Source organism: Rhipicephalus microplus, chromosome 3 (genome assembly GCF_043290135.1).
Source record: "Rhipicephalus microplus isolate Deutch F79 chromosome 3, USDA_Rmic, whole genome shotgun sequence".
Lineage (NCBI taxonomy): Eukaryota > Metazoa > Arthropoda > Arachnida > Ixodida > Ixodidae > Rhipicephalus > Rhipicephalus microplus.
In genome coordinates this window covers 102,873,412-102,899,080 of record NC_134702.1, presented here as the reverse complement: position 1 = coordinate 102,899,080, position 25,669 = coordinate 102,873,412, and the positions used below count along the sequence as shown (strand labels likewise).

General features: G+C 46.1%; 1 long non-coding RNA gene across 2 annotated transcripts in view; it reads left to right on the top strand.

The window, feature by feature from the left end:
• Positions 1-24,551, top strand: part of LOC142803855 (uncharacterized) — a 141,242-nt gene extending 116,691 nt beyond the window's left edge. For both annotated transcript variants that reach the window (XR_012894332.1, XR_012894331.1), the window contains exon 5: positions 24,283-24,551. This is a non-coding gene — a long non-coding RNA (uncharacterized LOC142803855). The remainder of the gene's footprint in view (positions 1-24,282) is intronic.
• Positions 24,552-25,669: the final 1,118 nt, after the last annotated feature.

Sequence of the window (25,669 nt, the reverse complement as noted above, 5' to 3'; positions counted from 1 at the left end):
CTGGTTCGCACTAGCTTCGTGTCTCCGGATAGTTTCAGTGTTTTTTCCATTTGCTTGTATGCGCATCCCTAGAATTCTAATACTGTCTACGGTTGAAATAGCATTACCATTCACTCGCAAAGCGATGTCACAACCCCTTCCGAGGGGATTATTTGTTTTCCTTATTTGCAATGGTAAAAAAAGAGCCTCTCATTTTTCTGCCGAGCATTTTAACCATAGTGGTTCGAGATATTGTTCGATGGTATCTATAGCCACCTGAAGTGCGCTTTCAATACGTCCGTCACTATTCCTGTTTATCCACACCGTCACATCGTCTGCGAATATCGTGTGATGCGGATTTTCGATTCCTTCCAACTTCTGAGGCAGTACAATCATCGCTATATTAAAGAGAGTCGGAGAGAGTACAGACCCTTGTGGCATTCCTTTATTCCCCAATTTAATGTTTTTGAGCGACTGCCCTCCCATGCTGAGAGTGGCTGTACGATTTGAGAGAAAGCCCCTCAAGTAGTTGTATGTCTTGACGCCTACGTTTAGCGCACTAAGGTTCTTAAGTAAGGCTTCATGTGTGACATTGTCAAATGCCTTGGAGACGTCCAGACCCACGATTACTTTGGTGTCAACAGTCTTTTTGTCTATTATCTCCTCCTTTAGCTGTAGCATAATATCGCAGGTCGATAGGTGGGATCTGAAGCCTATTATAGTATCAGGGTACAGGTTTTCATCTTCCATGAACCTAGTCAGTCTTGTTTGGATGGCGTGCTTCATCAATTTTCCTACGCAAGATGTGATGGAAATGGGTCTGAGATGATCAAGACTGAGCTTTTTTCCTGGCTTAGGAATGAAGACTACATTGGCCGTTTTCCAAGCTTGTGGTATTTCTCCCTTGTCCCAGCATTCTTGCATATAACCTGCAAGTTGACCAATGGAGCCGTCGTCAAGATTTCTGAGCATTCTGTTGTTGATTTTGTCCGGACCGGCAGCCGTTTTTAAGTCGGTTAATTTCAGCCCTGGCTTCTCCAACCGTGATGGGGCTGCCTAGGTCTTGGTTTTCTGAATCAGCGTAGTCAGGGAGCTTTTGAGATTCTGCGCAGCAGAGGTATCGATCTCTAACCTCCGTTAATAATTCCGTCGTCTGACCTTCATATTTATACACAAGCTTTTGAAGTTGCTGTCGGGCCTCCGACTTGGTTTTTTCTGGGTCTAATAGATGCCCTAGTAGCTGCCACGTTTTAGCACTGCCAATCTCTCTATCCATCTGATCACAGATACTACCCCACTTTTGCTTGGTAATTCCAATGCATAATCTTCGATCTCTCTATTCAGTGCAGCAACTTCCTTTCGGAAATTCCTGTCTACTCTTTTCTGACTGATTTTTTGCTCTAGGTTTTTCTTTTTTTTCCACATGCTTACAAGATGTCTAACAACTTCCTCATCGCCAGCGTCAATCTCTTCGGTAGCGTGCTGAACAGACTTGATCACCCCTTTACTCAAATCGTTAATATCATTTATGGGGTCCTGTTCCGACCTGATATTTCTAAATGTCACCCAATCTGTAGTTTTAACTTTTTTCTTATTGATCACCAGTGGGCCAATGGCAACAATAATCTCTAAAATTTTATGATCACTACCTAGGTCTTCGCCGGTATTGCACCACGTGGCGGTGGTGGCATTGCTGACAAGGGTAAGATCTGGCGTCGTGTCTTGACATACGCTATTTTCTTTCCTCGTTGGCTGCATTGGGTCTGTTATAAGTATGAGCGCATGTTGCTGAATTTCATTCCACAAATTTCTGCCTTTAGCCTGGATGAATTTATAACCCCACGCCGTATGATGCGCATTAAAGTCGCCCAAAATCAATAGCAGACCGTTTGCTCAAATAACCTTTGTTTTCGTGAAAAGATCACCAAAGTTGATTTTGCGCTGCCTGGGGGAACTATACACATTCAGGATAAAAATACTCTTGTCTTTGCGCTTGCGAGGCACGAGTTCGACTAAAACATGATCGATCTGCGAGTTCCCCGTCTCGTGCTGCAATGTCGTAATGTTTCTCTTTACGAAGGTCGTAACTTGGGTATCATTACCCGACCCGGCAAAAGATTTGTAACCTGCTAATTTGGCACTTTTCCCACACTCCTGGATAGCAATAACCTCCGGTCGATCGGCGTTGGTAAGAAAAGATTGTAAAACCGCACGTTTGCGCGAGAAACCCCTACATTTCCACTGCCAAATCGTATTACTGTAAGGGTGCAGAGCCATCATGGTTTAGCTTGAGCGCTTGGCATAGCCATTCTATCTGTCGGTCTCTGCTAGCAAATTCGGCCTTAATTTGCTCAATAGCGTTGCCTACTTGTTTCATCTGTTCTAGTACAGCTTGGATCATACCTTGTAATGACTTTGTTTCCACCTCAAGTGCTTCAAATCTCGCTCCGTGATTTTCTTCAAGTTCGGTTTCTTTAGCCCTCTTCTTTTTTTAAGGCGGTTCGTTTGCTTCCTGGGGTGTTTCCAGCGCCTTCCCTGGTTTACTGGTTATATGAGCCTTAATCTCATCAAGCTGTTTGCGTAATTCCACCTTTTGCTCCTGTAATATCCTGTTTTGCTCTTTAAGAGCATTAAACACCTGTGTATTAGCATCCTGGGAGACCTTAGTTACCCAACCCACTTGTGGTCCTGTGGCTTTCGACTTCTCCTGGGCACAATCACCACCATCATGGGATGCTTTGTGAGAAACTCCTGGCTTCTCCAGCGGTGGCAATAGGGGGAAGGATTCCGAGCGCCCTCTCGATCTACTTCAATGCTTGGATTTGCACCTCGAACGATCTTGAACCCCGTCTGTCCTGCTGTGACGCTGGTTGCCCTCTTCGGCCTTGCGTCGTTCTTCTTGCTCCAACGCTTCTTCAAGCTTCATTTCCCACGGTCGCTTCTTCACTATATCTTCATCATCATCATCACCATCAGCCTGACTACGTCCACTGCAGGACAAAGGCCTCTCCCATGTTCCGCCAGTTAACCTGGTCCTGTGCTTGCTGCTGCCAATTTATACCCGCAAACTTCTTAATCTATATAATCCTACTCTGTAATGTTCTTCACTATATAAGGTGTCCGAAAAAGTTCTTTGCACCTTTTGTCTCTGGTCACGTGCTCCTTGCCACACAGACGGCACCTCGGCGTACATTCATGGTCTTTGGGTGGGGAGGCCAGCCCACAACTTCTGCATTTTTCGTGCCGGCTGTCACATACGTCGGATCGATGTCGCAGCTCACTACACTTGTAACACACTTCATATCTCTTCTTGTAGAGAAAGCATTTCATCGGCAGCCCAAAGCAGATCATCCATCTCGGCACGTAGTCGTCAACAAAGGTGATCATTACCGAAGTGGAGTTGCCCATCCTTCGCACACCAAGAATAGGAGGAATCTCTTCGTGTGAGAAAGCCAGTTCCAATTCTCTCTCAGAGAGTTTGATATCAAGTCCACGTACCACTCCTTTGCCACAGCTTTCAGTCGCAGCCATGTATGTCTTCTCCTCGTACTCCTTTCTGTCGAGCTTTATGACTTTCAGGTCCAACATTTTCTAGGCATCATCCTCCCTGGGCGTGCTGTATATCATTGTTCCTTGCTTGTCGTGGACAACTATCCTGTCCTCCTGCCCCGCCGTGGTGGTCTAGTGGCTAAGGTACTTGGCTGCTGACCCCCAGGTCGCGGGTTCAAATCCCAACTGAGGCGGCTGCATTTCCGATGGAGGCGGAAATGTTGTAGGCCCGTGTGCTCAGATTGGGGGCACGTTAAAGAACACCAGGTGGTCGAAATTTCCGGAGCCCTCCACTACGGCGTCTCTCATAATCATATAGTGGTTTTGTCACGTTAAACCCCGCGTATCAATCATCCTGTCCTCCTCCCGACCTTTCTGCCATGGAATGCCTGCTGCCATCCTTACTGCTCCACCAATCACAGGTGCCGAGTGTCTGGTGAACGTTAGTCCTTCTTTTGGGCCTGATAATATCCTTGTGATCCGCGTTCGGAAGACGCGGTAGATGCCACGCTACTGACCGCTCCGCGAGCTCTTTTTCCCGCCGCTTTAAATGAAAGTCTTCCGCTTACACCATGCTTGTCGCCATTGAAGCCGGCTGACATCGTCCTGCCTTCTTTTCCACATCCACTGCTGGTAAACGCCGCCCTGGTGGCGCCATCGCGTTCCCGTTGTTGACTCTCCTGGAGCTCCGCCACACGTTTCGACACTTTCGTTACCCAGTCCGAGCTTTCAAATTCTTCTTTATTGGCATCTCTACCATTAACAGTCACTTCCATCGTCATAGTGCCTCCGCAAACGCTCTACCAGCCGACGCCTGGAGCCTCGAACGCCGATCCGACCACCTCGGCGCTAGGCCTAACGGTGGAGTTGGCGAGACGCACAACGTAGCCGAACACCGAAGGCGCAATTAAATCCTTTAAAATCTACTTACAGTTTTCAGAATGGTAGCTACAGGATCCTGAGCACGTCCGCGACCACACACAGCACTTTATCAGCTGGCTGTTGTCCTTTCCGCGTGAAAAAGGGGTCATTTCACGGAGCCGACACGGAGCCGTGTCTCACACCATTGCGAGCCTCGCGCATTCTCTTTTGTGCAACGTTTGTTGCCGCATTATTCCCGAGACTGATCAACCATGTCCGCACTGAAAAAGTTTCCTGAAAAGATTCAACAGAATTGGTGCCGCCCACCGGAAACACTTCGGGCAGGTATCTCAAACAAGTTGCAGCGTGGTCAGGACAGACCGCCTCGGTGCAGCCGCCACCGCCCACTGGAGATATCATTGGCAAGTCCTTACAAACTCTGACATGAAACAAACCGACCCCAGAAACAGAGCCACTTCCAGCCACCAGACAGTACACAGGCAAATACTCAGGCAGGCTCGCAGTGTAACTGACTCCGGCCATAGCGATGCAGCGAGCATCGTCCACCAGAAACATTGTAAACTGCTACAGCTAGCCTCACCCCCCTCCCTCCGAACCTTGTAGTCTGGCCCATCGACAATGCTTGTGGTCATGGCCGAGTTTCAATGTAATGACGAGAAACACAGACGCAGCAACTGTTTCTGGGTTGCTCTGCTGTCTTCTAGTTATTTTCCTCCGCTTCTGTCGCCTGGCATGCGCGTTTGTGCCAGGGCTCCAATGTCAGTCTTCGACCCATATTAACAGTGGCGTTATTCGGCACTCGAGCCAAAACATAAAGAGCTCTGACATGAGGTGCAACGATGAGCCCGACTTTCTTCGGCAGGTCTCTCTGTGCAGATAGTTTTTTTTAATAGCCTTTAGGGAGCCCTTGCATCAGCTAGTTGTTCGAAGCCTCCCATCAGAAGCCGCCGCTGGTCGCTGGCTGAAAATGGGAGCGTAAATGAGGGGGCTTGGCGCGCGTTACCTTAGGGTTTGCCGTCGGTTACGAGAGGCGCACCGCAAGAGATGCTGTGGATTGCATCAGACTTTTTTTTATTGTAACCTTCACATCCGTGTAACAAAAAGCTTCATAAACACTTGTTTGGTCCCAAAGCCTAACTGGCTAGTAGAGGGACCAATTGTGTGACATACCTACATACTTGCGCAAGCGGTTACACAGCGACAAAGGACATCAAACTGGACACAATGTTTAAAAATAGAAAAAAACATGATTGAATTATACAAAGAAACATAGCGCAGAACATAGCTACTTATAGTACAGAATAATATTAGCATTAGAATAATACTAATCATAACAATATTAATAATACTAAATGACTATATAGTCGTATCACTTAGAAAGTTCGCACGAAGTGCATGCTTCATGGCCAATAAAGAATTTCTAGCCTCTTTCACATCAGTCGGTATCGCATTCCATATGAGAGCGCCGTGAAATTTTATGAGCCTTCGACCGTAGGCATTTCTGGCTACCGGTAAATTAAAACATTATTTCGCTGCAGCTCTTGTACAGCGCGCGGGTAACGTAAAGGTGTTTAATGGGAATGGGTCATGACGTTGTATTATTCCATGCCCTATATCAGCAACACTAGACACGTGAACAGAGTCCAGTGGAAGTAAACGCATCATTTGAAACAGTTGTTTTGCAGTATCCGTCCTGTTTGAGTATGTGATAATCTGGACTGCCCTCTTTTGCAGGCGGCTAATACATTTCAAATTAAATTTATATGTACTGCCCCACGATGCTATACAATAGCTCAAGTGACTGTGCACGCATGCAAAATATAGGATGCGTAAAATCCATGCGCCAAAGCATTCACGAGCTTTTAGTAGCGTGTGACATCCATATGCTAGCTTGGAGCATGTCTTTTTTATATGCGATTGCCCGTTCATGTCCGAGTCAAACATGACCCGTAAGTACTTAAACGAGACTACTGGCTGCAGCAGTGCCGTATCTAAAACCAAGTTGAAACCTGCAAAGTCGAGTTCTTTTTTCCTAGAGTGAAAGACCATGTGTTTAGTTTTCTCTGTGTTGATATTTAGGCGGTTTCGTTTAAACCATACTTGTACTCTCTGTAACTCTTCGTTGATTTTACCTTCGATGTATCTTAAGCTGTCACCAACAAAGATTAGTGCCGTATCGTCTGCGTACATTAAATCTTCTGAATATAGTAGGATGGAGAGAAAATCGTTAACGTACAGGGACAAAAGAGTGGGTCCAATAACTGAGCCTTGTGGTACCCCAGAGACTATTGATTAAGTAGAGGACTCGACACCACTCATGACTACTCGTTGCTGGTGGTCGGATAGGTATGATTTAAGAAGCTGGTGAATTCGGCCTTGAAAACCGTATTCATGAAGCTTACTTAACAAGATGTTGTGGTTGACGGAATCGAAAGCTTTTCTTATGTCTAAGAAAACTACGAAGGCCATCATATTGTTGTTCAAGGCTTTGTTAACTTGTTGGATTAATACCAAAACTGCAGTAGATGTAGATCTATGTGCTCGAAAACTATGCTAATTTGAGCAAATTATATTATGTTTGGATGCAAATGATGTTATCTGCACTGATAGAATTTTTCAAACATTGTTTTTATTACACTTAACACAGATATTGGTCTGCGATTTGAGGCACTTGATCGGTCTCCATCTTTGTATACAGGGACAACTTTGCCCAACTTAAGCTCATTTGGGTATATACTAAAGTCCTGCCAGTGTTGAAACATGTGCAGCAAATGTTCTGCCAGAATGTTTATGTTATTTTTTATTATTTTAACTGTTATAGCATCAAGCCCAGCCGCTTTATTGGCGTCTAGTTTTTTTGCTATTGACATGATATGGTACATTTCTATCTCAAATATGGCAAAACTATCAGAAACTGGTCTAATGGGACGCGTGTGATCTGTAATGTCAGAAAACTAAGCAGCCAAAGCACGCCCGACATCTGCCAAATACTTGTTAAAGCGATCCACCGTGTCTTGAGTTATATCGTCAGGCAGTACACTTTTATCTGAGTCAAGGCCAACTGCGGATTTTGCTATTTCCCAAATTCGCTTGGTGTTGCCTCCAGCCTCTTCGATAAGCTTAGCATAGTATTCTTTTTTTCATTTATGATGCTGCCTTGGTTGCTTTCCCGTTGCATCAGACAGCTTGCTGGTTGCATCAGCCAGTCTATCGATGCTGACGCTATTGCATCAGACGATATCAACTTGAACTGTTCGCTGAAGCAATCTAGTTTGGGTTCACTCTTAGGCGAAACAATGCTAAGTGTGAATCCCCTGTGAAAAATACCCGTGTGCCAGTGTCACATACTAGTATGGGAGTGGCTCACATCCACCGACGGGTATGTGTCACTGTTTGGCGGGAAATGCCTCACGACGTCCACATCGGTATTGTAATATTACTCATGTTTTTACCAGCGCGTCCCTCTTACCATCTTACTATCTAACCCATACCATCTTACCCTCTCATACTAATTTTGTTCCACGCCAAGTTAAGGGGGTGATCCCGAAAGCACCCAAACGTAAGTGGTTGGATGTATAGATAGATAGATAGATAGATAGATAGATAGATAGATAGATAGATAGATAGATAGATAGATAGATAGATAGATAGATAGATAGATAGATAGATAGATAGATAGATAGATAGATAGATAGATAGATACGCTCAAAGTCACCGAAGTGAGCTAAGAAATTCTTCGCAATTATTTCTGTTACGTTTCTCACAACAAACTAGCTTCAATAAGCTCGTTGAGTAGACTAGCCAAGCAGCAGCTCAGGCAGATCTTCTTTGTCTTCTTCCACTGCAGTGTTGACTGTTGGGGCGAGCGTATTCTGAGGTGCAAGGTGGTATATGAAAAATTGCACTGAGCACAATCACTATGCCAGCGTTGTTACCCATCTCAACTTAGAGAAGAGCATTTTAAAATATGCATCGGGGTCACCAATGGCGATTGAAGCATAAACAATGTGAATAGTCGGAAGACTCTTCCCACGGTGGTAGGGGCACCACTAAAGGAAAAAAAAATGAGCTAGCGGTGCCTTAGCTCGGCTAAACCAGAATATACGTTGCGTAAGTTTTGGGTGGACCGACAGACATACAGACGCACGCACGCACGCACGCACGCATGGACTAGCGAGCGAGCTCACACGAGTCAAGCGCGGGCTCGCTAGTGACACGTGACCCCAGGAGCCTCCAGGCCCCCGCGTGCCCGCTGAGCACCGTGTGAAGCCACTGCTCCTCGGGCATGCGCAGCACGGCTATCGATAAGCCACGCGGTACTGCTCAGCGCTGCAATAATCACAAGGTGTAAGGGGGGACATGCTGCCAACGTAGTTCTGCACAATGCATACTAACAGCATAGAACCACGGTTACGTGAAATATAGAGCCACGCTTACTGCAGAGTGACACATTTTATTTATGCTAATACCTAGCCAAGCGATTTCCAAAAATACTGCTCTATTGTTAAATTCAAGGCTCTGACCTACTAATTTTACCATAAAGTTTAAGTAACAGCGCATAAACGAAAATGTGCTCTGACAATATTGCACGAAGGCACTTCTAGCAGAGAATTTATGCATTATAATCGTGGAAAACTGAAAATCAACAATAAGTGTAGGCTATTAGAGGTCACAGCAACAGCTCTGTTGCTGAATTCACTCGCTATCAAAAATATTTCGGAACATGCTTCATTATAGCCAATGCAGCTCACACCACGTGTACTTGACAAATAGATTCAAACACTTCTCCTCAACGCCCACATTGTCATGAATTACGCAGAGCAGAACTTCACCCCATCATTTACACTTCCCCAACATTCTTACTAGGAAGAACGCCCATTGAATACCTGCCACATGACGTCATGAGCAGCTGGGGCATCAACGCCGCCTTTATTTTATTCCAAATCACCCCTGGAGCACGGGAGCGCCAAAGAACACGCGATCGTAGTCACGCAATCTTCTCTCTGTCTCTCCTTCTGTACGTTTGACGCGAATCCTTCTTTTTTACAAGTAACGCCCTCTAGTGTCGTACCATTTGCATTTTTCGGCGTATAGTACAAGTACCGCCCTTTATTGCCGGTTCAAGAATTAACAAGGGGTGATTACCCACAACAGGCACACACGCCACGCCATAAGGAGCTTCGCCCCTAGAAAAAACAGACAGAAAAAATAGGGGAAACGGTTGAACGAGTCCGAGGATGGGGCACCACTCGAAAACAGCTATACAGCGTCAGGAGATGGCGGACGGCAGGCCATTCAACAAGAGTTAAGCTGGCGTCTGAGATCGCGGGTGACAAAACTGTTCAGTATGGAATAGAACAAGCGAGTCTAGTGTCAGAAACCTGCGGCGGCAGTATTATCCAGCCCTCTGGACGATAGAAGAACACCACCTTCTCCCTCCACGTGTCACTCTTTACTAAAACGCGGACGTGGCAGTATTGACCTGAAATGAAACGCTCCTTCTTTTTTATGTTGGTACAAAGCCCTACATTTTTGATGTACTTGCTAAAAATAGACATGACTTCTTTTTCAATTTTTTACCGTAGTGGTAACTTTAATTGGGCGTATCTTTTTTCTTTGTCGACTTTCTACCCTCCACAACTGGTAAAGCGGCCTATGTCATGCCGCTTTCATGCAAATTAGACCTCCCCCCAAAAAGATGCCGACCCCTGCGCTAGGCTTTGGCGTACGGCAAAGCAAGTGCGCGAGCAAAACACTTTTAGCTCGCTGTTCCGACTCATCGAATGACGCTATTTCAACGTGTTTCAAGCTGAAAGTCCTAGATTACTAATCAAGCATGAAAGTTTAAATTCAGTAAGCGCCGATGGTGCAAGCATTGGTGATTCAAAAAAGTCACAATTGTGTGACCATCTCTCCATAGGACATCCCTGCCGAGTCTCAGATAGCAATATTTATGGCTTAATTATGACGCCATCACGATGTTACTACTACCTCACACAATATGATGCCACGCGATGAAATTATCAAATGGTGTCACTGCATGCATGAATGGGATAGCGCAAAACCAGGCGAAGTGCAGAAAAATTGAATAGGTTAGAATCGTGAAGGTAGTGAACAAATATATTAGGCACAACAAGCTGTCACAGGAGTAGAGGAAAAAGCAGGTGGACTAGTATATCGACTCAGAAAAAAATGACGAAGGTGATTTCAGCCTTTGAGCCATCTTGGATGAATGAACGCATCAGTCACCCTGCAAGTTTCTTCTGCTCCATTTTGAGTGAGAATCGAAATGCCTTGAAGGAGCTTCCTAAATTCTGCCTTTATTTAAACAAACCAACCAAAAGTTCAGAAATGTGGCACCACAATCACCTCACTTGGAATACAGGTCATGTAACCAGCTCTTTTTTTCTTTTTACTGTGAGCTATGTGTTAATGTATCATCGGCTCTTGTCTGAATCGACATGGGCTCAGATTGGCAAGCTCAGCTGTCCAGTCAATGCAAACAAGATTGTAAGTAAAACGCATAGCTCTACCACGCCATTCGAGAATCGATATTGAAAACATCACGGAGTACTCGTCCGTAATTTCTTGTGAAAGAAACATGCTCAGTGCCACCCGACACTATAGTGCGAACATTTTCTGCTGATAAGCGAAGTGTGCAACACGGTAAGAAAAGTGAAAAGTGCGTTGCCATCGTGACATCCGTTGGAGGACTAATGTACGATGAATGCATCATATGAACGTCCCCTTTATAACTACGCAACGATCGGCGTTCCAGGAGGGTCAAAGGCAAGTTAATTTATTGCGAAGCATTTATTAGCGTGCTGTAAGCACTTTTGGCGTCGTTCTGTGTAACTATATATCTATCAATCAAGCCGCTCACGCCTGGGTGGTCCCATCATCCCCCCTTAGCTTCGCGTGAACCAAAATCAGTGTGTGACAGCAAGATAATTTCATGACATATATATAGTGACACTGACATAAATAACGCCACAGTCTCGTCCCGTACGTCATCAAACACTTTGAGAGCAGATAGTGGCACACCCACGACGGGTATGTGCCATTCATATAAGGGCATGTGCCACAAGGGATTGAAACTGCCGATCCAGGAACGACGAGAACACACAATGGCAATTTTAACGCGTCACCGTTAAGAAAAAAACCTGACATCAGCAGCGTTGACCCAATGAATGCGAAGAAATAATGTCAGAATTCCAGCTGGAATCAAACCCCAGCATTCTGCGTAGCAAGTATTTTACCACAGAGCCAAGCTGCCAGAGTCCGAGAGATTTTGCAAATGAACCCAATGTTCGTGAAATTACAGTTGTAGTTGCAACACCGGTTATCTGGTTTTATGCACCTTCATATGTACTCTTTTGATACAGCCATCTCATCAGGTTACCGTCGATTGTAGTGGGCCGCCATGTGCTGAAGTTGCTTTAAGTTGCAGTGTCTGGGGCTACCATCCTCGCGAGCACTAGCGCTTTACATCAGCTTATTGCTCCTGGTGTTCCTAATGCTCTGGTTCCTGTTGGCAACGTTCTGAAAGAGAAAAAGTGGTTATATAAACATCCTTGACTGTTCATGCCTGTGCGTTCAATATATGTACATATATTTAGCGTGGCGTCATAAATAGTGACTGAATAAAAAACTTATAACCCAGTCACCTTCCTTCCGCATATTTCGCATACCGTCAATTTCTAAGGTACGTGAGATCTGTCGAATGTTTCCTTACTATCGCCTCTATATGTAACCCCGTGCCTTGTATGCATCAATTACAAATTTATTCTTAGCAAAAACTTACATAAATGACGCCATGTATAGCGGCGCCCTCTTCCCAACTAACGTAGGCACTCTCTCGGCTATGGTGGTCCTGCTCAGACTGGCGGCGTTAAAAAGACACGCCAGATTGCGAACATGACAATAAGACTTCACCTTTTTCTGCTTCTCAATTAGAGATACGCTAATTTAAAGTTTTCATGAACACTTATTATTTGCTGCAGCGGTGTGTGGCAAGCGACAAATCCGAAATAAAATCGAAGCGGGCTATCATAGGTGCTGCCATGCTACACCAGCTCCCCTATTTCACGACAATGGATGCAGCAGTTAGCGGCCGTGCGTAGCTGCCAAATCTCATTGTTGCCTGCTGCGCACACACAGCTTAGACTTGATATTCTTCAGCTTGCCACGCTTCACTTATTCTTAGAAATGTCAATGATGCGGGGACTGGCGCAACTGAGTAATTGGCGAGGTCAAAGTGAGCTTAGTATGCCTGCTGCTAATTCGCGAAGTGCTCACTTCGCAGTAATTGAGCATTTTGTTATTTAGCGAAGTATTCCCTGTGCGGTTTTAAGCCAATACGTGTGCCGATGAATTCACACACTTTGCTGTGATGTTGTCAATCATATTCTTTATGAAATTTACGTACACCTCTTGTATTGATTGAGCAGCTGTCAACGAGCTCACATTGCGTGGCACCTTTCGCACTTTGTGCTGTTACCACGCAAAGTCACATGCGCTAGCACGATCAGCGTCAGGGGCTGGCGTCACTCTTGCATAAACAAGAGAGTTCTAAGCAGAATGATTGAGTTAGATTCCAGCTAAATATTTTATGATTTCAATTTTTATTCGTTGTTACATCAGAATTTTTCACTTAATACAATGCTAACTTTTTGCTAAGATTCAGTGACGCCGACAGCAGCGTAGGCACCGGAAACATTTCGAATGCGAGCAATTTAAGAAGATGGGGTAAAGTAAAAGCCTAAAGGGTTTTTCAGCACGGCTCATGTGCGTTGAGGAAACAGTCCTCCTTCTCACCTAGCCCAACGGTGAGAAAAACTACGTTACATTAGCGGGCCCGCATGCAACCTTAAAAATATTCACAAAGTGGGATCATTGCCACCCAGCCTAAATCAGCAAAGATTAACAAAAGCGCCTCAAAACACCGACTTCATTGAGATTAACGACAAAAGTGTGTGGTGATCAGGATGCAGCCAGTGCCATAGCTAGATAAGAAGCGGCGAGATGACAGTCTATGTACCAGCACCGGGCGGGTTGTGCAAAGGCATGGGCATCTCAGAGCTCTTGATATCGAAAAAGAAGTCTATCCACTTCCTTAAGACCAGGAAAAAGGTACAATGCAGGAATTTAATAACAACATTACACATCTTTTTACCAAATCATGTGGCTTCAAACAGGCTTAAATTCAACTGTAAGGGCCACGAAGTTCGGGCTGCGCGAAATCTGGTTATAATGCACGTCATCTGATAGTTCTCGCACAAGCAACAGCGGAAAAGCAGCGTCAGGGCAGCCCTATATGCCATGACACTTTTGGCCAGCTTCTTGAAGTGACAAGGGCCCGGTGAAAGGCCATGGCCTGCGCCGAGCATTGCCTGTTGACGTGGCCTTCCTCAAACAACTGCTGTCACGTTTTTATTTTATTTTTTTTATTCATACTGTCAGGACAAAAGCCAAAACAAGAGTTGAGCCTACATTACTCTCTTGTACAAACGTAGTACATGCTAAAACAATTTTGATACGGAGCACTGAAAAAGTGCACAACATATCAGAATAAAAAACAAACATAAAATTATATTACAAAACGTCCCGTACAGCTCGCTGATATATGTAAAGTAACAGGTTAGGACACATGTATACGTCACCAAAAAAAAGGAAAAAATGACAATATTTGAAGTGATATCGTAGATTGAACATGCTCAAGCAATAGATAACAAACAAGGCAATTGAAGGGCAAACAAACGCTAAAGCAATACAAATAGGTCAAGAATATTCTGACAAAGGCTTTTCAAAACTTTGTAGATCGGAACATTTCACTATGTTTTGAGGCAACCGATTTCAGTTATCAATGCTTCGAACTAAAACAAGAATGAATAAATCTGGTCTGTGGTTGATTGTTGTAATATGTTTTGTTCTGGATGAGGTTGTTTTTTCTAGTACGATGTTTTCACCTCGATTAACCCTGAAATCTCTGTTCAGTGTGTAAAAAAAGAATATCACTTTATTAAGTGGCACTTTTGGTTTCACCGTCTATACTCCAGTTTTTTCTCTAAGCTTGCTGATAGACTGAGTTCTTGAATATGAGTTTGAAATAAACCGTAAAACGTTTGTATAAGCTCTCATTTTAGTGTACTTTGTTAGTGTAAGGTTCTTATATATGACTTGTGAAAGGCGGTACTGGAAGAACAGTTATTTTATATGCCATTGCTTTAGCCTCTAGAGTAGCATTGTGCAGTTTTTGTCGTAACGACCAAAGTTTGCTCATGGCTCTATTACATACATCATCAACATGTACTGACCAGTTCATGTCATGTGCAAAGCGAATACATAGGTATTTAACATATTTTGCTTCAGTCAGCTGTGTACCTTGAATGCTGTGAAGAAACGATAGCGGGTCTTTTTTACGTGTAATGCGCATGAAAATGGTTTTGGATGCATTCAGTCTCATTTGTAATTTATTGCACGAAATAGTATTTCTATAAGTGGTTATTGAGTACCATTTGGTCATAACAAAAGCAAAATTTTGCGTGCACAATTGGAATGTTACGGGGTTGGTGACTTCTGTACAAAATGCATTTGCAGAGAAAAAACCACAGGGAAGAGTCACAATGGCTGATTGGCACACTCTCGCGCCTGTCAGCTGCTTGCGTCCTTCCCTTTTCTCTACTTCATCTCCGTAACAGGAACCCCGGGCGTTGGAACACCGTATGGACGCGAGTCCGGAGAAGTGTGACAGAAGTAACGTTTCATAGGCGAAACATGGACAATGTCAACAAGTGACGAGCTTGGTGACGTATTTGAGTGCAATGGCGCTATCTTTTAGTTGACGTCACTGACTTGACGTAAGACTAGTTAGGGTCCTGCATATCGGAACAAAATTTTTCCTGTGAGACTTGCATGGCGACACGGTGACCAGAGGAGCACGCCGTCACCTGGGGCAAACGTTATGTTACAATGCCGGTGGCCGTAGCGGGCATTTCACATATCCTGTGACCTAGTGAGACGAGACTGTGCAATTAGACGAGCCATGTTAGCCTTATTAATAGAATTTCGAGCGTACTCGGAAGCAGATAGCTTGAGAGGCAAGGTGGTTTCAAATTACTATATGGGGTCACGACCATACAAAAGATTAAAAGGTGCGAGTCCCGGGTGTCACGTCGAGAGGAATTGTAAGCGACAGTCGCATAGGCCATTGTGATGTCCCAGTCACCATGATCTTCAAAGACGTGAATCGAAAGCATCTCTGTGAGCGTGTGGTTGAGACGTTCAGTTAGGCCATTAGTTTGTGGGTTGTAGGGGGTAGATAGCTCATGCGCTGTAGCACATAATCTGAGGAGGTCGTCGACAACTTTGGGCAAAAAAGGGTGGCAGCAGTCCGTAAGCAGCTGTCTGGGTGTACCCGGGGGCAAGATGACGTCATGAAGAATAAAATCCGCGACGTCAGTGGCGCAAGTGGTTGGCATGGCCTTCGTTATCGTGTAACGGATCACATATTCTGTGGCGACGGCGAATAATTTATTTCCTAGTGTTGTCGTCGGAAAAAAGCTAGGAAGGTCGAGTCTCACGTGATGATATGGTTCAGATGGGACTTCCATTGGGTGAAGAAATACAGCTGACAGCAAAGAAGGTCTTTTCCGGTGCTGGCAGAGGTCGAAAGTGGCGACATATCGACGCACGCTGCGGTACAGTCCTGGCCAGAAGAACCAACGTAGCACGTGGTCGTATGTGCGGGAAACACTGAGGTGTCCCGCTGTTGGTGCGTCGTGAAGTTTTTCAAGTATGGCATGCCATAGATGACGAGGAATGACAAGGAGAAGCTCAGGGCCTTCAGTGCTGACGTTGCAGCGGTAGAGCATACCGTCATGCAGCACGAACATATAGGATTCAGCGTCATGACAGTCGCACTGGACGGCGTCGATAATAGTGCGCACTGACTCATCCCGTCGTTGTTCAATGCGCATATCGCCGATGTCAGTAAACGCTATTACGCTGCTCTCCAGGTCACTCGCAACGGGATCAGGAAGGTTCACCGAATGACGAGAAAGACAGTCTGCGTCCTTGTGCAAACGGCCAGACTTGTAGCTGACGCTAATGAAAAATTCCTAGAGTCTCGGAGCCCAGCGACCCTGCCGTCCAGTCGGGTCCTTCAGAGCAGTCAGCCAGCAGAGGGCGAGGTGGTCCGTAACGACGGAGAACATGCGACCATATAAATATGGCCGGAACTTAGCGAGGGCCTCAACTCAAGCTAAACACTTTCTCTCGGTGATGGAATAATTCCTCTCAGAGGGAGAAATCAGGTGACTGGCGTAAGCTATTACGCACTGTCTGCCCTGCGGCCACTGAGCGAGAACTGCGTCAATACCGTGGCCACTGGTGTCGGTGCGCAATTCTGTGGCAGCAGAAGGTATAAAATGGGCAAGTATGGGGCGCGTAATTAAGTAGCCGATGAGAGTGATAAACGCTTGAGCCTGCTCAGGGCCCCATGAGATTGTGGTATCTTTTCAGCAAATCTGTGAGTTGCCTGGCAACGTCGACAAAGTTTTTTACAAAACGACAAAAGTACGGACATAAGCCGATGAAGCTCCGCACGTCGCATGTAGAACGGGGCACGGGAAAGCTACGAACAACGCTGATCTTTCTAGGATCTGGTTGGACGCCATAGGGATTTACAAGACGGCCCATAACGGCAATCTGACGGCAGACAAATTGACATTTCTTGGAACTGAGTTGTAGCCCAGCGGTTCTGATGACTGCCAGAATTGAAGTGAGACAGGTCAGGTGGCTATCGAAAGTAGATGAAAAGACTATCACATCGTCTAGGCAACAGAGACAAGTAGACCACTAATAACCACGAAAGATAGAGTCTATCATTTGTTCGAATGTGGCAGGGCCGTTACATAGTCCGAAAGGCACGACTTTAAACTGGTATAAGCCATCCGGTGTAATGCAGACCTTTTTCTCGCGTATCATCTCATCGACAAAAATCTGCCACTAGCGAACGGAAGATAAGTAGACGAGAAGCATGTAGGGTCATGCGGGCAGTACAACGCGTCATCGATTCGTGGTAGCGGCTGTACGTTGTTAAGAAGGCGCGACGCCAACACGGTCCTTAAGGCACCACTGCTCTGAACTCCGCCGCCAAGGTCACAAGCCGTTTGGTAGCGTGTGTTACTCAGCTCGCGACTGCTTCTGCGCAGAGCTCATAGACGAGCGGACCAGACGACGGTGAGATAAGGCAAGGTTTATGTACAGCATAAAAATAGAGGAGTTACAAATTCGGCACTGGGACCGACAACATAGGGACTCGAAGAGCCGAGATGACTTCTCACGCACGCTTCCGTTAGCTTCTCTCTGCCGCACAGGTCAACTGCTCGCGACGTGCCCCTTGGCTATTTTTATAGGCACCAGGTGGATTTTTGCGTGACCAACGTCCAACCAGAAGCGCCGCTGGCCGTGATGTCCGAATCCTCGAATGGGGGCCCGCCACTGCGCATGGTTACACTCGAGGACAATGGTGTTCCCACGCATTGCGTAAGACTCGCCTGGATGGAAGGCGCCAATTGCTTCATCGGGCTCGTGGGCTGAGGAAGCTCGCTGTGCGTTGCTTGAAAGATTGGTGCCGCCACTTGATGACGTCGTTGAGTTGATCGCGTCAGGCGGGCTCGATCGCTGGCCTTGACGCAGATTGTTTTTGCAGAGGCATTGATGTTCGGTGTGGACTCCTAGGCGTAACAGCACCCCCGCCACCAGACACTGCGCCGGAAAGACGAGCTGCTTCCACGTGGCGTGGATGTCGGGCGCGCTCGTTCACCAGGTACCTCCAGGTTTCGCATCCAGGGCCATGGGGAGAATGTAGCTCAAGGCTCAGTTCCATGAACACATCTCATTCTTGAGGACGGATCCCTGCTCCGCTGGCTTCTCGCCACAAATTTTCGGCCAGTTTGCTTGTCTCTTGTGACGATTTTCGGTCTCAGCACTTGTCGATGGTTCAGCAACTTGTCCAGAATGATTCAACAACAGACAACACACGACAAAAGCAAGTGCTCTTGGTTACCCGACAGAACACCAGACAAAGCACAATACAATATATGCCTAGCTACGTGTCTATCGGAATTTCGTTCCCTCTACATCAACAGGCACATGTGGGACACAATACTCTTAAAATGAGAACTCAAATTTTACACGCACAACAAGGTAATGAAAAAGAATGCAACATAAAGTTGGCCCCTTGAGATCACTCTGGACGAGAGCGCTCAGCTAAGGCCAAGATAAGGACAAAATTTTTCCCCGAGTCACCAGTGAGAGACCGAGAGGTGTACAAGGTACTAAGACGCACGGCTCAATGCGTCTGCATTAGCGTTCAGTTTCCTCTTTTTGTAGCGAACGTCAAAGTTGTGCTGTTGGAGTATCATGCTACACCTCAGTAACCGGCCACTTTTAGGCGACGATACCTATGCGTACCAAGACCTGTTAATACTTGCGACGTTGCACATCTGTGTAGCTCCGGTACAGGAGCCCAGCCTTCAGAAAAATTGAAATTCCTTTTCTTTTTTCCATGTTTACGCTTTTCATGAGCGCTTCATTCCAGTGGTCCTCACACTGCTCTCGAATTAGCGTTTCTTGATCAACCCTCGACAGCTCACTCCAACCTTCCGCTACAGGCGAGGGCGTTATACCCCTCTCGCTCTGACTCAATGGCGCCATGTCGTCTCTTCCACCTACAGAGACCGTACCAGGCGCTTCAGCGACGAGCCGCTCGAGTGACTGCTCAAATGACTCACACGGAGAATTTCCTGTCTGAGGTTGCGTCGACTCGCTGCCAAGATCACGCAGATCAGCAGTCTTTGCTGGTGGTGTTTGACCACACTGAACACGATCAAGTTCCTGCGAAAGCTTCCGCGCTTGCGATCGCCTGAAGGCCATGTACGCTGAGTTGGAGAAGAACGATTTACACTGCTCTTTGAGAAGCTGCTCTGAGTCATTAGGAAATAGATAAAGAAAACGATTGGAAAGCACGGCAGACACAGCCGCTTCGGTGCGAAGCTTACTGAACGGGCCTTCGATGAAAACCGTGGCGATTGGTAAGCAAGCACTCTTCTCGGCGACTTGCCTAATCCACGCGCATTCTTCTGTAAAGTCATCCGGAGACACCCACGAAGGATGGACAACGTCCATTGTTGCCGCTGAGTCTCGAAGTGCTCGACACCTTTTCCCACTCACACTAATTTCTTGGAGATACAGCTCTAACGATCGCCTGTTCTTATCCGATTCTCGGATTGTTGCGAAAACAAACTTTTGCTTACAATTTCTCGCGATGTACCCTTCCTTTTTGCAGTTATAGCAGATTAGCGGCTTCTTTGATTCAAACGCCCATGTGGTATCAGTGCGTTAATTAAGAACCTCACTCGACTTCTCCACTACCTTTTGCCCTTCCCCGACAGTGTCCTTCGTAAGAGACGGATCCTTTCTGAAATTACGGTGTGGAGCGGGTTCACGTTGATCAGGTTTTTTTGAAGCCCTCTTTCCTTTCATTCTTTTCAACGCACACAGCCCTGCTATGCAACTTTCGGCGAGTATAATACTCTTCAGCTAACTCTGCTGCCTTGTTTAGCTGTGCTTGACCAAGTTTTTACTGCAGCCAAAACTTGACACCCTGTTCGATGCAGGGGTAGAATTGCTCCAACGCGATGCATTCTAAAACTTTATCGCAATCGTCAGAAACACCTTCCTCCTTGAGCCATTACACTAAATCAGCTTTAAGACTAAATGCGAAGTCAACGTCTAACTCATTCCCCTTTTTAACATACCGTAACCTTTGCCTGAAAGCCTCGGGTTACAACCTATAACATCTCAAGAGCACTTTCTTCACCTCGTCATAGCTCTCAAACGCTTCCCTCGACAAGCACGTTATCATGTCGGACACTTCACAGGGAAGAAGAGCTAACAGGTTCTGCGCCCAAAGAGACCGCTCCAAAGCATTTCGCTCACAGACGTGTTCACACTTGACGAGATACTTCGTCATGTCTTCACCCACTATGAAAGGTGGCAGTTGTCACGAATGCTATAACCGCTGGCCTAAACTGTCGCAGAAGCTACGCTAGGCACCTGCGAACACTGCATGTAGGATTGCCAATTCAATTCGTTTCTACTCGAGGCACTCCTGTCTCTCGGCCTCTTCACGCTGGCGACGTTCGCGCCTTCCAGCTTCGCGTTCGCGAACTTCTACTTCTCGCCTTTCAGTCTCCTCGCGGCGTGCTTTGATATTCGCCCAGGCCTCATCGACTTCGTCAGCCGACACTCCTTTATTCGTCATGATCTCAAGGATCGCTTGCTTTCGTTTCGCACGGCCCAAAGTCATGCCGAGTTCCTCACAAATTTCGATGAGTTCCCTCACTTTAAGGTTCTCCATCGTGCACACTAGCCTTTTACCGTTTGCCCCTGTTAAGTATCTACTTGCCGTACCCATTATAAGTATACTAGCAAGACACGCAAGCAACTTTTAACACTGCCGTGTTTACATCCCCCGCGTTAAATTTGGCTTCAAAGCGCTTCGACTTGGCTTTAAACGATCAAAGCTCACTCTAATGCTTCACACAGCCCTTCTCTAAACTACCATAAACGTGAACTGAGGGGAAATCATCAGGCGCTCACCGCATCGATGTCGCTGACGTTGGCTGATCCCACAGCTGCCATCCACTGTTACGAGGCGCGTTATGACGTCTTTGTGTTGATCGCCTCAAGTGCTCTCGATTGCTGGCCTTGACACAGATTGCCTTTGCAGAGGCATTGATGTTTGGTGTGGACTCGAAGGCGTAACAACGCCTTTTTGCGTGATCTTGTTGAGGTGGTTATAGTCAGTGGAGAAGCGCCCGGTACCGCCTTTTTTCTTCTCAAGGATGACAGGGGAGGCCTAAAGACTACTTGATGGTTCTATGACACCTTTGTTGAACATTTTGTCAAGTTCCACTTGTATAACTCTGCTCTCAGTGTGGCAGACACGATAGGGGCGTCAGTGAGTAGGACTGGCGTCACCAGTGTTTATACGATGCCAGTGTTTAACGGTGATTGTTTGTCCTAGAGGTCTGTCATTGAAATAAAAAAATGTTGGTATATGACGCGAAAGGCGGTGGATTTCGTTGGCTTGCGCATGATTGAGGTCGGGTGCAGTCACCTTCGAGAAACAATTTGGCAGAGAACAGGTGCTACAGGAGACTGAAGTAAATCAATCTCGATGGTGAGAGCCGCTATTTCAAATTCGTCAGCAGTAGATACGCTGCCTAAAAACATGCCATGAGGACGCACTTGAGGGCAAAAATTGAAATTGAGATGTGGGAGCGAGGTACAGTTGCCAGTGACAGTCACAAGCGTATGGGGAATGGCCATGTTGTCGCTCAAAAGAACGTCGGCGAGAGGAAGGAGAACACATTTACCATCGGGACCTGTGGCTGTGTGGCCAAAACGACGTAAGGGGCTGCCTGAGGTGACAGTCGCGCATCCTGAAGAGAGCACAGGTGAGGCGGGGCAGTTGAGAGTTCAGCGAATATCTGAGGCAGCTCCGGCTTAAGGACGACGGTAGCACAATCGATAAGAGCAGAATGATTCGACAAGAAGTCTAGGACTAGGATAACGTCACAAGTGCAGTGCACATCATGGCTGAATGACAGAAGTAGTGTGGTCTTTTATACTTAAGTGGGCAGTGCACAGATTGAGAACCATCCGCGTGCCGCCATCGGCCACACAGAGCATTTGTGCAGCCACTGGTGTCAGAACTTTTTTTAAACGTGTGCGCAAGCTTGAACTCATGGCCGAAATGCTTGCGCCGGTGTCTTAAAGTGCTTTTACAGGTACGCCGTCTACTTTAACGTATAATACACTTCGTCTGGGGGGAACAAAATGAAGATTTGCAGCGGAAGTTCTTCAACGCAGCGCCTCCTCCGGGCGCTGCGTTTCTCAGTTTTCCGAGACGATGCGGCCGGAAGCCACGGGAGACGAGATGTGCCGTGGCTGCAGCGAACGGTATGATGGGTGACGTATTTGTGGCGAACGAGACTGGGGCCCACGTGGTGAAGGCGAGCGGCTGTACCAAGTGTTCCGAGAATGGTCAAAAGCATTGGACTCTTGTGAAGGTGAAAAGGTTCGGGCGGTATCGTCAGAATGGGTCATATAGGTCGTTGCACGAGATGCCGTGGACCATGTGTTGCAGCAGTAACGAGCAATATGTCCAACGCAGTGGCAGTTGAAAAATATATATTTAGTGGTCATCTGCAGTTCACCACTCAGCCGGGATGCAAGTACGTAGAGAATACCGTCGATCGGAGAAGGGCATTGCGGAAGGGCGTTCGCTGACTCTGGGAGCGGTGACATGGCACACGGAATGAACTACGATCTTTTCAAGCTCCTGGCGCTCGATAGCTTGAACAATAGAAACAGTAACAGGAGTGGTATCGGCACTGCGCGAATAGAATGCCGAGGGCGCCGTCGTTTCCAGTTCGCGACGAACAATGCGTGTCAGGTCTCCCGGCAGGGATGGACGTTGTGGTGCGGACTGATCCGCGCAAGTCAATGTTGCTACGGTGTTTGAAAGTCGGGTAAATGTTTGCAAAATGTGGCGACTTTTCACTTGTTCAAACTGACAAAACTCTTCGAAGATCGCGTCCACGGTGGAACAGCCCTTACTCATCATGATATTGAACGCGCCGTCAGCAATCCCTTTCAGGCCATGCCCGACCTTGTCCCGTTCTGTCACGTCGCTTTCGGCAGAGGGCCGGCACGTCTTGAATGTATTCGAGGTATGATTCTGTGGGCGATTAGGCACGGCAGGCAAATTTCTTTTCGGCGGTGATCTTACGACTGGCAGTTTTGCCAAACACCTCTCGTATCTTTCCTTTGCTTTGGTCCCAGCTTATGAGCTCTTTTTCATTGTTTTCCTACCACACCTTGGCCATGCCTCTCAACTAAAACAGCAGATTAGCCAACTGACTTGTGGGATCTCGTCTGCTCGGCACACTCACTCGTTCGAACATGGCCAACCAAGCGTCAACGTTGACGCCATCAGTCCCGCAGAATGTACCGGTATCCTTAAGTGGCGTTAAAACGTAGGTTTGTGACTCCGTGTTCGTCGCAGACGCTGCCGTTGACGCGGAGGGCTCAGCATTGGCCATAGCTGGAAAATCGATGCAACGTCCGCTGCGGAGCTCCATTACCTGATGGTTACCCAGCACTTCTCCTCAATATGTTACAGGGCTGGTGACTTCTGTACAGAATGCATTTACAGATGAAAACCACAGGCAAGAGTCACAATGGCTGATTGGCACACTCGCGCTCCTGTCAGCTGCTTGTGTCCTTCCTGTTCCTTTACTTCATCTCCGTAACAGTATTATTAGCATATTGTTTTGTAGCTGCTCGCTGTGAAAAACCTTCACTCATATCACTGATGTCGATAAAAAAAGTAAAGGGATTTTCACAAACCCTTGCGGCACACCTGATCAGACCGATTTATTGGCACTTTGTACAATATGTATTTAAACAAATTTTTCTCTGACAAATACGCCTCTATCAATTTCAGTATCTGACTGTCACCAATAACACAAAACAATTTCATTAGCAACTTTATCAGGGGAGTAGTCAAACTGCGCTCCAAGGTTTTAGAAGTACTTGTCAAGGAAATCGGTCGATAGTTTGCGACGTTGCTTATCTTTTCAATCAAGTATTGTTGTTGTGCCTATTCTGCACTTTATAACTGGCGCCTTTGTAGAGATCTTAAAGCTTTAACCATTAAATTGTTTTGATGGCAACGGAGTGATTTCCGGTTTGTCTCAGAACTTATGCAGAAATGATGTATTGTTTTTGTTTCAGATTGCAAGCTATGGTACACTATCAAATGTATCGATTGGCTGCATAGTTGGAAAATGCCGCAACGGAATGTGTGTACCGTATTATATTTCCTCCTGCTCTACAAGCTAAAATAACAAAAAAATATTTAATCATGTCTAATGGCGATTTAAAAAATACTAGTCATTCGCAGAAAAACAGAGTTATTTGTAACGCGTTACAAAAATGACTTATTATAATTTATTGACATTTTATTAGTTTTCGTAATAAAATCAGATGGTTTCTAGAAAGTACGATGTTGCGCGTTATTCCGTAACCTTTTTATTCTCTATTGACAAGTAATCAACTATTTTTTAATGAAATGCGACACATGTTTACGGTAGTTGTCTCCTCGAAATATGTGTGACCACATCCTTGGACTCCTTGTTCCGTCTGTCTGAACTGGTGATCCCTGCTAAACATAATTGCACCTTTTTCTTGGCATTAATGCTGCAGTGCTTTACCCGAACACCAGAAACAGAGAACTGCTATACCTCATAGAGGATAATAACACTATCATCTGAGCACTACCGAAGTACACGGGCTAATGTAAAAAATATTCTACATCTTCAAGCCATCCTTACCTGCGGGACATGCATTGCAAGAGTATTGAGTGCAGTAGCTGATCTTGTAGCGAGAAAACGTAGAAGAATCAGTGACCACAATAATAATAAACAACGTTTGTTGAAAGGTAGCAACCTGTAATACTATATCGGCAAAACTGCTGTGAGCCTCCCAGCCTTCACACAAGTCTTCAGCCTCCCCTTCATTGTGCAAACCATAGTAGTTCAATGTAGTTTAAGTAAACTTATGTTACTGTATAATTGTAACGTATAAGAAAAAGTAATGTACAACAGCCTCAGAAGAAAGCAGCGCTTCGAGATAGATAGTAGTGCACTTCAGTATGTAAAAGGCAAGTCTACTTAGGGCAGGTAAAAACCGTGGAGCTGAACCAGGAGATTGAAGTAACTAGAAGAATAAGAATGGGGTGAAGCACAATTGGCAAGCACTCTCAAATTATGACAGGTAGATCACCGCTATCAAGAGGAAGGTATATAACAGCCGTATCTTGCCGGTACTTAGCTACGGAGCAGAAACCTGGAGACTTGCAAGGAGGGTTCAGCTTAAATTGAGGACGACACAGCGAGCAATGGAAAGAAAATTGGCAGTTGTAACCTTATGAGACAAGAAGAGAGCAGAGTGGATTAGAGAACAAATGGGGATTAAGGATATCATTGTTGAAATCAAGAAGTGGAAATGGACATGGGCTGAGCATGTAGTGCGTAAACAGCATTACCGCTGGTCATTAAGTGTAACTAAATGGATTCACAGAGAAGGCCAGCGGGTTAGCGAAAAACAGAAGGTTAGGTGG